The sequence below is a fragment of the Sus scrofa genome, chromosome 2, assembly GCF_000003025.6.
Source record: "Sus scrofa isolate TJ Tabasco breed Duroc chromosome 2, Sscrofa11.1, whole genome shotgun sequence".
NCBI lineage: Eukaryota > Metazoa > Chordata > Mammalia > Artiodactyla > Suidae > Sus > Sus scrofa.
The window spans coordinates 103172207-103188583 of record NC_010444.4 but is presented as its reverse complement, the minus strand read 5'-3'; the positions used below and the strand labels follow the sequence as shown (position 1 = coordinate 103188583).

The following is a 16377-nucleotide window of genomic DNA, read 5'->3' as shown; positions in this document are numbered from 1 at the left end:
CGCGGGGGTAGGTGGGGGCTGTGTAATTTGCAGTTGACCAATGGCAAAATGAAGGTGTGAACCATCTTATTCAAAAATCAGGATAATAGTACCATTAGCACTAAAATTTAAAGCTTCTCGATAGGCATATCCTCTCTACCTTTAGCTAACTGGAGAATAATGAAGGGCAGAGAGTAAAGGAACTGTGGGTTGGCCTACCTTTTTTCCTCCTATGTTATTTTCAGTGTAAGTGGTTGGCTGACAAGGGGAAGTGATCAGAGTAGGAAAGATGATGGGGTTTCTTGCTCACTCACTTTTCTTAGAACAGCTCTAACTTCTTCCTATCTTCAAAGCAAGTTCTAGTTGGAATAGAAATGATGTTGTCTTGGGGTTGTAGGTACCATGGCTTACTCAGTAGTAGACGTAACATGCTTATCTTGCATTTCCCTTGAGTCTCGCTGATGTCTTTGGCATTGTGGGCCTAATGGAATTCTGTGCTTTTGGAGCCCTGCAAATGTTTTATGTGAATGGGGCAGTTAAGGAATGGATGACACACAGAGTACACGTATCTCCTCTGCTCAGGGGTATGCTCCCTTGTCCCAATGGACTTCACTTATAAAACATATTCAAAGATGAAATTATTAGGAATCTCAAAACAGTCATATAACAGAACATTAGGTAAAGTACAGGGCCCTCCAGAGAGCAGAGTTCTGTGTAACTATACAGTTTCAACACCCACGAAGCTAGTCTGGATAACAACTGTGAGAAATTCCATGATCAAAACAAACACAGGGTTCCATGGGAACACTCACTATAAGGGAAGAAGGGAAGAGGGCTTTGCAAGGCAGGGGGTGGGGGGTGACACTGGAGCTGAAGCCCCAAAGATGAGAAAGGGTTCTCCAAGTGAACAAAGGAGGAGAAGAACATTATAGCTGGAGCGACAGCAGGTGCAAAGACATGAGGCATTATAAAGCAATGCACGTTTGGGGAACTAGAGCTGCGTGATATGGTTGGAATGATGATGAGTGTGGGGCAGCAAAGGAAGCTAAGCCTTAAGAAGTCCTAAAGGAACATGAGTGTGAAATAAGGAATTTAAACTCACCAGAAAATAATGTAATGGTCATTGGAGTAGTATAGGCAGAAAAATGACATTAAAGGATCTGTCCTCTCAAACATTTCCTCTGATAATTATGTAGATGATGGGTTTAAAAAAGGGAAAGAGAAGTCAATTGGAAGTCATTGATATATTCCAAGAGGAGCCAAGATTAAGGGATTCTTTCATTTTGTCCCTTTAAAATTAAATATATATATATATATATATATATATATAAATTGAAAAAGGCAGACTCATATTAAGGAATGAGAGTTAAAATATTAACTGAACAATTCACTAAAGTGAATGCCATTTAGAGCCATAATAATTGCTACGGAGTGGGTTCTTATATCAACGTCTAAGCCACTCTTTTCAAAGCACTGGACAAATACGTCGACAAATATATCTAAAAGAAATTTTTTTCTAATGTGATCTATACTGTATATTTTATTGTTATTCTGTGATCCTTCTGTTGCCATTGACAAGGGTTTATTGTGGAACAATTTTATGCATGTTTTTGGCTCTACTAATTTATCTTAAAGCTATAAAAAATAATCTGCCAGGCAGGAGCTATTCTTCAGATGTGGTTTGGATGTTGTATAAGTTCCACTTATTTAAATATGCAAGGAGTTGGAGAACTGAAGCCCATTATCATCTTGGCTTCCCTCACTTTTGATTCATCTGTACCCAAGAGCTTTGATTTTCTAGTTCTATATACGTTCCATCTCTAATCCTTCCCATCAAAACATTCCTCCATTAAATCTAATTCATCAGAGCAGCATTTTGTGATCTTTCTGATGTAGCAGCGCCCACAGAAAATGATGATATCTGTATGACACACTGGAATTAAGGGGCAAAGTCCCCTGCAGCTGTAGGGGCTGCTGTGGGGGTTCTGGCTATCCCCACCCACCTGCTTTGAGGACTGCGGGAGTCAGCATGGAAACTGGGAAATTGTAATAAAGAGTCATTAGCCCTTTTAAGTATCAATATTAACTAGTTTGGTGTTTCTCATGTCTTATTATGCTTATGCAACACCTGGGAGTCTTATTAAAAATATTCTGATTCAACAGGTCTGAGACCCTGTATTGCTGACAAACTCCCAGTGGGAGCAATGTCAGGGGGGTTCATGGACCATACTTGGTGGAATAAGGAATCGGAGAGCTCATGAGCTCAACTTGTCCTGGAAAAATTATACAATTTTGGAAAAATTAATTTTGAAAAATGATAACTCAAATATTTATTGATTTTTAATATTAGTTTCCAGGACACCGTAAACAGCATAAAATGGACTCTTTCAAATTGTAGGTAAAGTCCAACACTCTTATTTGACTAAATCTGCCTTGATTCCAATTTACACATCTAATTAGGAGCTTCAAATTGTTCTTGGTAACACTTTAAAACCTATGTAAAGGGATTATAACTGACAGTTCCTATTATAAGGAACACTTGTCTGGAGTGCAGAGCACTACTAAATTTGGCTTTTTTTCTAATCAAAGAAAGATTCTTGTAAAAGAGAGGTGAGAGCTGATTATTTAGCAAGGCTTTTATGCTCGATTGAACATACTCAAAAAAACTCATAATTATGTTAAAAATTATTCTATTCTCATGGTCCTTGATGTGGAGAAATTCTGCCATTAAGAAAATCCCTTGACCTTCAACAAAATATTCTTTCCTCTTCAGATTGTGACTAAAACTTTTTGCTTGAGAAACTGTTATTGTTTCTTTCCAAATGCCAGTGAACACATACTCACCTAATATATTCCATTTCGAAATAGAAATACATTTAAAAGCAAATGTAAAAATGACTTTCAGATAAAGTTGAAAATGGCAATTAAGATAAGCTCAATGGCTTTAGAATTTTTTTGAAAGAGGAAATAAATTCCTAAGATTCAAAATGTTTTGAAAATGAAAAGTTAAAATTTCTATCTTTATACATACAGGTTTTTGAATGAAAGAAAGCATTGGCATGCTATGAGATTGAAAGTGAAATATACCTCTATTTAAATTCATATTATGAAAAATTTGGAAATTTTTATGAAAGTCCTTATTTATGTAAAATCCAAACACCTTCTTTCAACCTCTTTGAAAAGTTTACTGAACATTTCGCAATTTAGTCCATCAATTTTTATGAGTGTAGTTGAGATGTTTGAATATAAATTGATTAGTAGGGAGTGAATCTGACATTATTTAGAAATCTACTGTCTTTAAAGTAATGTAAATGAACTATTTTCCTGAAAGCAAAGTTCTTTGGAAGGAAGGGTAGTTGCAACAGTAATAAGCTGGAAAAGCTGGAAAAAAAAAATGTCTAACTTTACAATACAGGAAAGAAAAAAAGAATGTGTAGGAAGACAACTTAATGACTTTGTAGGCCTAAAAAAAATTACTATTTTTGAATGAGATAAATTATGAAAGCAAACTGAAGAATTCCATTACCAATTTATGGAGGTCTTCCTTCCAAGCAGAGCTGAAAAACATGGGTGGGGCTTCCTCCATATGAAGTAACTAGTTGCTTCACACCAATCCTTTCTTTGAAAATTGCATAGAGAAATCGTGGAACAAAATGCTTTGACTGTGGATGAGTAGTTTTATGGTCAATAAATTGTAGTACATGGTGTTTCACATTACAGAAAAGGGCAATCAGATTTCATGCTTCAGAGTGTAAATTGATTACTCTTGAGATCTGAATATAAATCGTTTTTCTGGCCATTTTACTATAATTTCATCTAGTTGGTGAAGGCACATTTTTTTCTTATCTGCATTGAAATAATTAGACATCTAATGGCAAAACCTGGTGAACTAATATCTTATTTTAATGAAAATATAAATTTAACATGGGTTAGGACATCAACTTTAATTGTAGGTATAGGTTTTGGTTAATGAAAGAAATAACAGCCCTTTAGAAGCTATTATTTCCCCTGAAGTGATTACAGTTTAGGTAATTACACCCAGATGGTGGCTGGATCCTGGAACCAAAGTCTGAACAACTAGAGTTTTGATACAGAAAAGAAAGCTGAACTACAATGGTGACTAGCACTGGGCTGCATACTTTGCATATATGATTCACAAGAAAGATTATCTGTAAGAAAGACTACTTTCCTAACAATTGGAGGTTTTCTGAACCAGCTAAGCAAAGCTTTCAGAATACCCCTTTATTTAAATAGCATTCACAATTAGAATAAAAATTAGGGTTTCTCTCACCTTAGTAGTGTCAGGAATTTAACTATCTTCAATGTTTCTCAATCAGCAGTTTCCTCTTGACTTGAATATCACTATTTCTTTCTCTCTCTCTTTCTTTCTTTCTTTTTTTACTTTCTTTCTTTCTCTCTCTCTCCCTCTTTCCCTCTCTCTTTCTTTCCTTTCTTCCTTCCTCCCTCCCTCTCTCTTTCTTTCCTTTCTTCCTCCCTCCCTCTCTCTCACTCTCTCTCTTTCTTTCTTTTCTTTCTGCCTTTTCTAGGGCCACTTCCATGGCATATAGAGGTTCCCAGACTAGGGGTCTAATCAGATCTGTAGCCGCCGGCCTATGCCACAGCCACAGCAACTCGAGATCTGAGCCCCATCTGCAACCTACACCAGAGCTCACGACAACGCCGGATCCTTAACCCACTGAGCAAGGCCAGGGATTGAACCCAAAACCCCATGGTTCCTAGTTGGATAACTTAACCAATGAGCCATGACGGGAACTCCAATATCACTATTTCTTTTTTTTTTTTTTTTTGTCTTTTTGTCTTGTTGTTGTTGTTGCTATTTCTTGGGCCGCTCCCGTGGCATATGGAGGTTCCCAGGCTAGGGGTCGAATCGGAGCTGTAGCCACCGGCCTACGCCAGAGCCACAGCAATGCGGGATCCGAGCCGCGTCTGCAACCTACACCACAGCTCACGGCAACGCCAGATCGTTAACCCACTGAGCAAGGGCAGGGACCGAACCCACAACCTCATGGTTCCTAGTCGGATTCGTTAACCACTGCGCCACGACGGGAACTCCCCAATATCACTATTTCTGAAGTTAAAATCTATTTGAACTTGTCCACAGAGTTAAAACTGTCAGTAGATTTACCATTTATCATGATTCTACTACGTTCCACATTCCTGTTACTCATTTTCTACCCATCTTTCTGCTTAAGACACATGCACTTAACAAATCAAAGAAGCAGTCATTTTCCTTCTGTGCCTCAACAATTCTCTCTTTAAAAAGAGGACACTCAAAATATTTACCAACTTAGATGAGTAGCAACCATTCAAGAAATAATATTTCTTATGGTTTCTTCCTACACTTACCAGCATTACCATCCTTTCACTAGTCAAGAAGTCTTCAGCCTTCTCCACAGTGAACCACTTGCAGTCCTAGCTCTTTACCCTTTGAAAGACAGAATGCACTATTACATTTTTGTATAGGATTTGCAAATTCTAGGCACCTGCAATAGGCCCTTTGCGCTCTGGCAGCTGTCATGGGTCGCTGTTAAATATAGGCCAATTTTGCTTTTTATACAAAGAGCTGCTTTCCTACCTACTTTCCTAGGGTGAATTGAGAATGAGGGTCTTATTTTCTTTTTTTTCGTCTTTTTTTGTCTTTTTTTGGTCTTTTTTTAGGGCCGCACCTGTGAAATATGGGGGTTCCCAGGCTAGGGATCTAACTGAAGCTACAGCTGTCGGCCTACGCCGCTGAGCCGCATCTGCAACCTACACCACAGCTCATGGCAATGCCAGATCCTTAACCCACTAAGCAAGGCCAGGGATCAAACCCACAACCTCATGGTTCCTAGCCGGATTCGTTTCCGCTGTGCCGCGATGGGAACTCCGAAAATGAGGGTCTTATTTTCTGAAAACAAAATTCTATTGCTTAAATAACCAGAACAATTATAGAAACAACACTATGTTCAGTAATAGCTAAGGCAGTTTGACACAGTAAACAGATCATGGGCTTTAAACTCTAATAAATCTGGGTTTGAAGGCAGTTTTCTTACCTTGGTGATCTTGAGCATGTTCTAATTTACCTTCTAGTTCCTCATCTGTAATATAGATGAGGGTGAACCTCAAATACCTCAGGGTGTTCATTTGAGGTTCACATGAGATAACATGGAGAGAGGGCGGAGTGATTGGCTAACATAGCAGGTGCCTCGTGAAGAGTAGCTCTTATTAATTTCTCTTTTCCACCCTTTCTGAATTAATCTCCTATTGGGTATGTATGTTTCTAGTCCCTTGGTAGATTTTTTTTATGTGATACTTGGATGACTGGCCAGCTCTCTGAATATTCTTCTGCCTCTCAACTTTTAGCGCCTCCACCAGAAATGGAATACCAGGTGGAGCTCATCATAGGCCTAATTGGTTGTACTAACTCTTTCATTTTACATATATTTTGCTTTTCTATAGCTCCAGACTCCCAAATCCTTCCCCCTCACCCCCTGCCAACCAACCTGGCGCTGAATGATAGAAAAACAAGGGTTCTGAGCAATTTTTAGCAGATGGAACTTGACATAGGAAGTCAGGGCAGGATGGAAGGAGGGAAGACAGCTTGTAGTTCATGCACAGGAGTTAGAACATTATTCTAAGGTTATAGGAAGTTAAGAGTCTTAAGCAGTGGAGTAATAGGAATTATTCTGTGTTGGCCAATAGGACTAGAATACACTGAAGGTAGGAAAACTGGAGGCAGGGAAATCAGTTAGGAATAATTCAAACAGGACATTATAAGAATCTAGACCAGTGGGGATGAGGACAGATAAGGGCTGAAGAGTTGAAATAATATATAAGTAGTAAATCAGGAGATGAGGTCCAACTGGCCATAATGGAGTCTAGAAGACATCCAGTATAAAATAATTCCTTCTTCTGCAGCACACTGCATTAGTGGGCGAGGGTAACCATAGCAAAATACTACCGACTGGGTAGCTTAGACAACAGAAATTTATTTTCTCACAGTTCCGGAGGCTAGAAGTCCAAGATCAAGGTTTCAGTTGGCGTAGATTCATCCTTCCATGGTCTTCCCTTGATCTGTGTTGCCCGTGTGTCCTGATCTCCTCTTCCTATAAGAACACCAGTCATAGTGGATTAGGGTCCCCCCAGCAGTCCCCTTTTAACTTAATTACCTCTTTAAAGGCCTGTCTCCAAATACAGTTACATTCTAGGGTATGTGAACTGGAGTTTGGCACTTGCCATCAGCCTCTCCATGGATAAAATCATGAGCCACTGCAGCTGCTGACCCGCAACACCCGTGAGCAGAGCTCAGTGTGGAGACCAGGAATGAGGCACTCTGTGCTCTTGGAAAACTGGAAGAATGGATCTTCAGATAGCTAGATATTCTTAGAAGATTTTATGTGCCCAATTCTTGCATCTCCTTATATCTGGAAAAGCACTAAAATCCTTCATGGTGATGACTGCTCCTTGTGACTAGTAGTAACCTTCACAAGACCAGCAAAAAACTTTTGTATAAAGTATGCATGGCCGTATGCACCTCCTCCTCATCTTTATCACATACACTGACATTATCTCCTCCTGCCTCTTTGGGGCGGTATTTCACAGTATTCTATGAAAGCAGCCCCTTTCAAGGGTGAGCTGGTGAGCTCCAAGGGCAGTGAAGACTCAGGATACTGGCCCCGACAGCTGAGGTACATATCAGAGGAATGATTTCAGTGAGCCCAGGTGTCTTTTGTTCCTGCTATCTGCCCTTTGTTGCAAAAACTCCTATAAATCCTAGCTCTGAGAGGTTTATCAGGCCTATCTTAGATTCCATCTTCTGGGCTTAAGTCCTAATTTTGCCCCAATTAAAACTTTCAACCTTCAGGTTGTGCATTTTTTTAAGCTGACAGTTACAAGGAGTTTAGGATTTCAACATACCAGTCTGGGGAACACAATTCAGCCCATAACACACATCTTACATATTAATAGCAATTAACCATAATGATATGTGCATATATCTGTGCTGGTTATTAAGTAATTGTTTCTCAGTTCCAAACCTACCTGCGATGCTAAGGCTGGGGACTCTGCCTAACACTTTCTGCTTTGCCAGCTGGCTCCTTCTGAGGTTCTGTAGATAGGGGGTGCTAGAAGGAAAATGACAAGGCTTGAGACAAGGGGGAGGGAACAGCTGTTCTTGCTTGCTGCTTGTTCTGGAAGCATCACTCTAATAATACATCTTTACCTTGGCAGCCCACATAGGTTCCAACATCCAGTTGTCTTTGCACATTTTGTTTTATTTTTATTTTTTAATGATTTTTATTTTTTCCGTTATAGTTCATTTACATTGTTCTGTCAATTTCTACTATACAGCAAAGAGACCCAGTTGCACATATATATACACATTCTATTTCTCACATTATCCTCTATCATATTCCATTGCACCATTTAGAAGCAGCCTCCTTACCACCACCCCCCCTCCCACCCTCCAACCTACCCCTTTCAGAAACACCAACACCCTCCCGCAAGCACCTCCTCCTGGGTTTCAAGGGGCTACTCCTCCAAACTTCTGGGTTCTAATAGCCCCAGATTCTATCTGTTCCCCTAGTCCTAGAGGTGAAATCTTCCTAGGCTTACTTTCTCTGTGTTGCCCCTGTGTCCACCTTTGCCTTTTCAGTCTGTCAATGCCTGTTTAACCAATTTCCTATATAACATTTTGTTTGTTAAAATAACTGGGGTGATTTTGTTTTGTTTTCCTGACTGAAGTAACATCTTTCTTTGTGAAATGTTTTCCTCCTCTGCTTCATGCAATGTAGGTATTGCCAATTGTCTTCTCTTTTCACAAAATAAATACTAGAGGCTGAGGAACGAACAGAGTTATCATCTAGGGGACATCAGAACTCCACATCATGAGAAAGAGTGAAGAGAAAAAAACTGGCAACCCACTGTTAACTTTCATAGCTTTGTCTTGTAATTATGACAGAAGGGACACCACAGAACAAAGAGTACCAAATTTAGGTTAACAGACCTTGTTCCTATTCACTCCCTTCTATCATGGTCACTTGCTCTTTGGTATCTTCTCAGAACCTTGCTTTCTACTCACACAGTTTATGGAAGAATCAAATAATAAAGGCGAAAGTCTTATGACAAGTCTACAGCATAAATGACCACACATTTAAAGCCTTCCTCTTTATTTTTCTGTTTGGTACCCATAGTTCTTAGAGTAAATATAGGTAAAAAAAAAACTGAATGAAAACAATAGTGGCACAACTATTTGTGGAATGCTTATCATGTGCTAGATGTCATGCTGAGCACTTTATGCATATTGTCTCCTTTGATTTTCACAAGAACCGTGTGGTGACAATACTGTCATCCCTATCTTGCATAAAAGGGACATGAGGTGGCACCTAGAAAATGTGCCCATCTTAGGTTTCATCTTAAAGATGGTGGAAACTAGAATTTGAACCAAAGCACTTAGACTCCAGATCTGTGTTGGCAAGTTTCCTACCTCATTTAATTTCTCAAAATATGTTTGCAATAGAAAAAGAACTGAGCGTTATTAGAAGAATCCCTTTCCTTCAAACAGAAACTGTCATGGAAATCATTCACTGACACTCAACACTCTACTCCCAGTAAGTACTCCCTTTCCCTCAAAAAAATGACAGTAAAAAATAAGAATGAGGGAAGAAGAAAATTATCAGGTTCTGCAAAGAACAAAATAAATTTGTGTTCTAAGCACTTTTTTTGTTTTAAGGTAAGGTGTGCTGAAGGAGGTGAGAATGTTTTAAAGATCTGAGAACTATATGAAGTAGTCATTTAATAGTAAATTTTCAAGCTTCACTCATTCTACTGATACAGGCTTCAAGTCCCTTCAAGGAGATTAAACCCAAGAGCCTCTGGCCAAGTCTCATTGTAATGCCCCTTCCCTGACCTTGACAAGCCTGGGCTGCTCACTCCCTGCTAGAGAAGGAATGTCGCCCATTCCTCACCTCACCATCACATAACCTGTTCCCCATGCAAATAAGGTATCCTGCCCAAGACCAATCAGAACAACAAACTGGGTCTCCACTCAGGTCACACTGAGGGGTATAAAGACTATTGCAGAGTGGGCTGGGCCCTCTTTTTTAACCTGCATGCATGTGAATTCTCTCTCTCCCTCTCTGAAAATGTACTTTCACTTTAATAAATTTGTATGTCCGCCATTCCAATGCTTTGTTCTGGCCAGAAAGGGACCAAGGAAATTGTGACAGTATCACTACCCTTTTCTGTTTTCTCCAACTTGTGATTTGGGGCATAGATCATCAAAAAAAATTTTAACAGTGAAATTTCCTACTTTCCAAATGAAATATTATACTGAATCATAAAATGGACAAAAGAGTATTTTTATATACAAACTTATTTTCTACATTAACATTAATAATATTTACTTGTTAAGCAGCCAATCAATGAGAACGTACATTAATATTTTTATGGTTTCCAGTGTATTAAAATTGGATATATATCACATTTGAATGGGTTTGGTAGTTGGTTTTTAATTACAGTTTTAAAAATAACTATTTAAATATATTTGAAACACTTGTAACAAATGCTTGCTTGGGGCCAGAAGTACCTCTGAGGAAGCATCACAGTTTGCAAACCACTGATGATAGGAAAGGCAGGCATCCAGCCGCTCCTTCTCCCCCGACCCAGTACATAATGAGATGGCTCTCTCCCCTTCCTGAGTACATTTATGCTGGCCCACGCTCCTGGCAAAGCAGCAGGCATCAGGCTCCATCGATCCTAGACACACAGAGAGTCACTTATCCATATGCTCAGGGTGTTTGACACCATGTCTCTGCCCTGTTGCAAATTAGTCACTTTCCGTTAGTGACTGTGAATATAAAGGAGGTATTTTCTGAAATACGGTTCTTGTTTCCACAATTAGGGATACAGAAACCAATAACCATTTTTTCTTTACTTATTATGTATTTATACAAAATAACTTCAGTCTGTGGCCTCTATGCATGCTAATGAAAACATTGCCCTCCTTAAACCTGCTTCCGAAGTTAGTTCTAAAATGAAGAGAGCAGATAAAAATAGGGTAGAAAACTTGCCTCCCTTCCTTTTGTTCCTTTCTTTCATTGAGATCACTGTGCTCAATGTACGGAATTGTAGAACTGCAGAGTCATAAGGAAATTCGGAAATCACGCAGACTGATGTCTTGCCTCTAGAAGAATTCCCCAAATAGCATTTCTGGTGGTCTTTGATTGAATGGTCTGGTGCAAGGAGCTTACTACCTCATTATTCCTCCTTTGGAAGGCAGCAATTTATGGAAAGTTCTTCCTTCTACTGCACATGCCACAGTATAGTCAAAGACTAGTTGATGAACATTCAGGTTGCTTCCAAGCTCTTTTCACACACAAAAAAAGTGTTACAGTTATCATCTACAGTTATATTCATACTTCTGCGTTTATTTCATTAGTGAAGTTTCTCATGGGTAGAACTGCTGAGTCGAAGTATATGTGTGTATTTTTTATTTCAACAGATAATGCCAGATTACTTTTTGAAAAGGTTGTGGTAACTCATATCCCACCAACAATGTATGAATTGCCTATTTTCCCATTGGATTTTATCAAACTTTTCAACTTTTGCCTATCCACCATCTGAATGTTTATTGTTATCTGTGTTTGGTCTTCTGTGATTTTTGACTGTGGTTGTTGAATGGTTTTCCTGTTTGTCTTTGGGTGGTTTGTATTATAAATTTGAAAGAGTTCTTACCTGATTAAAGGTTTATTTTTATACTGTTACTCATGGAACTTATCATCTAACTTCTTACTATCTTGCCTTATCCTCTCTGAACAATCCATTTGTCAGTGATTCTCTTAAGATGTGCTCTTAAGATTGCTCGTAAATGAACCTCTCAGCCTAGAAGTAACTGCAAAGTCCAGGGGCTTGCTCCTAAAAATGTGGTCACCTGACCAACAGAATCAGCATCACCTGGAGATTTTTAGATCTTAGAAACTCAAGTCCTACGCAGTGTGAAATCAGAATATTCTGTTTTACAAGATATCCAAGTAATCTGCATGGACATTAAAATTTGAGAAACATTGTGATAGTGCATTAGAGGTCTTTGCCTTTTGCCCCAGCTCTGAAATTTATGTTAAGATTATCATGGCTTTTAAGATAATAGTAACTTTTGTAAAAGACTTTTATAATAGTCTTTTATTTTCTTTTCCAATACACTGTTGTTGTATAAATATAATAAAATTCATTAAGTAATTAAAAAATAAAAAATAAAATGTTGTTAAACTGTTTTCCTCTCTGTATTTATTAATTATATTTTGTACCTAAATATGGTATTTTACCCTTATTCCCATTAAATTCCATCATATTGGTGTCAACTCATAATTCTAATTCATGGTATACTTTTTGAATATTGAATTTGAATATCAATATTGAATCTGAATCAAAACAGTGCTTTTCTTTTTCTTTTTTGCCCCCCCCCTTTTTTTTTTTTGGCTTTTTAGGGCCACACTTGCAGCATATAGAAATTCCAAGGCTAGGGGTTGAATGCCATGGGTACATCCCTAAAAAGAAAGAAAGAAAGAAAGAAAGATAATGGAATATTGTGAACAATATTATGATCATAAGGTGGGCAACTTAGAGAAGAAATTAATCAATGACTTGAAAAACCTCAAATTACCAAAATTCAACCAAAATGAGAGATAATCCAAATAGCCCCACAATAATTTTAAAAATTGAATTCATAATGAAAACACTAATAAAAAATATATTTCCAGACTCGGATGTTTTAAGTGGAGAATTATACCAAACACTTCTAATTAACACCAATTTTACATAACCTTTTTCAGAGAAGAGAACAAGGAATACTTTTCAACTCATTTTATCAGGCCAGTATTATACTGACAACAAAATCAGACAGATATAGTCACAAAAGAAATTACACCGTTGGTGGGAATGTAAATTGATACAACCATATGGAGAACAGTATGGAGGTACTGTATGGAGGTGTCTCAGAAAACTAAATGTGGAACTACCATATGACCCAGCAATTCCACTCTTGGGCATATATCCGGACAAAACTTTCCTTGAAAAAGACACATGCACCTGCATGTTCACTGCAGCACTATTCACAATAGCCAAGACATGGGAACAACCTAAACGTCCTTCACCAGATGAATGGATTAAGAAGATGTGGTATATATACACAATGTAATACCACTCACCCATAAAAAAGAACAAAATAATGCCATTTGCAGCAACATGGATGGAACCAGAGACTCTTATACTAAGTGAAGTAAGTCAGAAAAAGAAAGACAAATACCATGTGGCATCACTCATATCTGGAATCTAATATATGGCAAAAATGAACCTTTCCACAGAAAAGAAACATGGACTTGGAGAACAGACTTGTGGTTGCCAAGGAGGAGGAGGAGGGACTGAGACTCTGGGGTTAATAGATGCAAACTATTGCCTTTGGAGTGGATAAGCAATGAGATCCCGCTGTGTAGCACTGGGAACTATATATAGTCACTTGTGATGGAGCATGATGGAAGATAATGTAAGAAAAAGAATGTATGTGTGTGTGTATATGTGTGACTGGGTCACTATGCTGTACAGTAGAAAATTGGCAGAACACTGTAAACCAACTATAATGGAAAAAAATAAAAATTAAAAAAAGAGAAACTACAGATCAATCTCTCTTGTGAATTTAGTGAAAGAAGGAAAGATATCCTCAATAAAACACTCCCAAATCAAACCTAAGCATGATTTAAAAGAATTATACACCATACTCTATGACCAAGTGGGTTTATTCCAGGTAAGCAAGGCTGGTTCATCATTCCAAAATTGATCAATGTAATTCATCATATCAACAAAATTGTTACAAATCAAGAAAAACCATGTCAGTTGACACAGAAAAAGCATTTAACAAATCCAACACCCACTCATGATAAAACCTTTCAGTAAGTTAAGGAACTACTTCACCTTGTTAAGTAGCATTTACAAAAATCCTACAACTAACACCTTACTTAATGGTGCAGAACTGAATGCTTTTCCTCTAAGCTCAGGAACAAGGGAAGGACACCCACCCTTATCATTTTATTCAATATTTTATTGGAACTTCTAGCCACTGAACTAAGTTGAGAAAAAGAAATGAAAACATATAGATTGGAAAAGACTAAATGAAATGATTTCTCTTTGCAGATGACATGGTTGGCTATGAAGAAAATCCCAAGGGAAAAAAAAAATCATTCCTAGAATCAAAGAATTCAACAAGGTCACAACATACAAGATCTACACACAGAGCTCAATCTCATTTTTATATCCTAATAATATGTGAAACCAAATTAAATTATAAAATACACTTAACGAAATACATATAGGATCTGTATGCTGAAAATTAAAAAGTACTGATGAAAGAAATAAAAAAGACTCAAATAAATGAAGAGATATATCCTGTTTCTAGACTGAAAGACTCAACAGAGTGAAGATTGTGATTCTCTCCAAAGTGATCTACAGGTTTAATTCAATTTCTTTCAAGACCCCAGCAAAGCTATTTTTTTGTCTCTTTGTTTGCTTCTGACAAGACAAGTTTCTGGACATTTATTTGGAAAGCACAGGCACAGGGATAGAAACATAAATCAAGAAAACGTACTAGAGAACCCAGAAATAGATCCACACAAATATGCTGACCTAGTTTTTGACAAAGGTGCAAAAACAATTTAATGGAGGAACACTAGCCTTGTCAACAAGTGCTGCCAGAGCAATTGGACAACTGTAGGCAAAAAGATGAATCTTGACCTAAACTCCACACCTTATATAGAATTTAACTGAAAATGGATCATGGACAAAAATGTAATTAAACTTTTAGGAAAAAAAAATCAGGAGAAAATTTTGGGAGTCTAGGATTAAGCAGAGTTCTTAGACTTGACACCAAATGTATAATCCATGAAAGGAAAAACAGATACATTGGACCTCATCAAAATGAAAACTCTTGCTATGGAAAAACTCTTCTTAAAAAGATGAAAAGATGGAGTTCCCGTTACGGCTCAGTGGTAACGAACTCAGCTAGCATCTGTGAGGACTTGGGCTCGATCCCTGTCCTCACTCAGTGGGTTGAGGATCTGGCGTTGCCATGAGCTCTAGTGTAGGTTGTGGATATGGCTCAGATCTGGCGTTGCTGTGGCTGTGGCACAGGCTGGCAGCTACAGCTTTGATTTTACCCCTAGCCTGGGAACTTCCATAGGCCACAAGTGCAGCCCTAAAAAGAGAAGGAAAAAAAATATGAAAAGATAAACTATGCAATAGAAAAAAATATTTGCAAACCACATATTCAGTAAATGACTAGTACCTAAAATATATAAAGCATTATCAAACCCCAAGAGAAAACCTATAAATCCAGTTAGAAAAATGGGAAAATATATGAGGGTTTGGATAACAAATTTTGGATATTTATAATGGAATACTATTCAGCAACGAACTATTTACTGCCATACTAAAGAATATATAGTGGGAAAAAAATATCACAAACATCATGCTGATCAAAAGAGGCCAGAGTATATGCTTTTTTTTTTACTCTAGAGCAGGCAGAGCTCATCTATTATATGGAATTAGAAGAGTGGTTGCTCGAGGGAGCGGTGGGTGGTATTGTCTGGGAAGGGGCACAAGGGAACTTTCTTAGTCAATATTTTCTATCTTGTTTGCCATGTGGGTTATATCGGTATGTGCATTGTCAGTGTTCATCAGGATTGTACATTTATGATTTGTGCTTGTCCTTTTATATAAATTATACCTCATTAAAAACATAAAAATAAAAAAAAGAAGATAAATTTCAAGGTGACAGAAGATGCCTTGAAGTTCAAATTTCTGTTCTTCTGGGGACTCCCATAAAGATCTGGTAGAAAACCATCTGGCTCTTACCCAGTTGAGTCATCATACCCAGTGAACAGTCCAAGGGCATAAACCATAAAATGTTAAAAGAGAAGAAGAAGAAAAAGAAAAATCACCTTAACGGGATGGACTCAGCAATCATAGCAGTTACCTACATCCTTGACCCTCAGTATCACAGTTTTTTTGTCCTTCTCCTCAGTTAGTCATCACATAACCTGTTCCTTTCACCACTCAATGCCCTGCCTGGTTTATTTATTTATTTATTTATTGCTATTTTGTCCTGAACACATCTGTTATTCATTTAACCTTTCTTCCTGCTTCTTTACTAAGTCCCACCAGGCTGTGCAACACTGTGAGCTCTGTCCCCAAGGACTGCAGGCACTTGGTAGACAAACAGACTCCTTTTGGCTCTGGCAGGCTCACAGCTGCTCTGCTGGCTAGCATATGACGCAGGAAAGAATAAGTCGGTCCAAGGTGCAGAGACTAGCAGCAAGCAAGCTTTATTTTCAGCCATGCAAGCTATGTAAGCCT

At 38.1% G+C, this 16377-nt stretch overlaps 1 long non-coding RNA gene across 1 annotated transcript in view; it reads right to left on the bottom strand.

Annotated features, from left to right (window-relative positions):
* Positions 1–16377, bottom strand: part of LOC106508433 — a 661471-nt gene that overhangs the window by 64475 nt on the left and 580619 nt on the right. Inside the window, exons 10-12 of the long non-coding RNA XR_002342060.1 lie at positions 8020–8102; positions 6980–7085; positions 5347–5425 (exon numbers count right to left, since the gene is read on the bottom strand). This is a non-coding gene — a long non-coding RNA (uncharacterized LOC106508433). The remainder of the gene's footprint in view (positions 1–5346; positions 5426–6979; positions 7086–8019; positions 8103–16377) is intronic.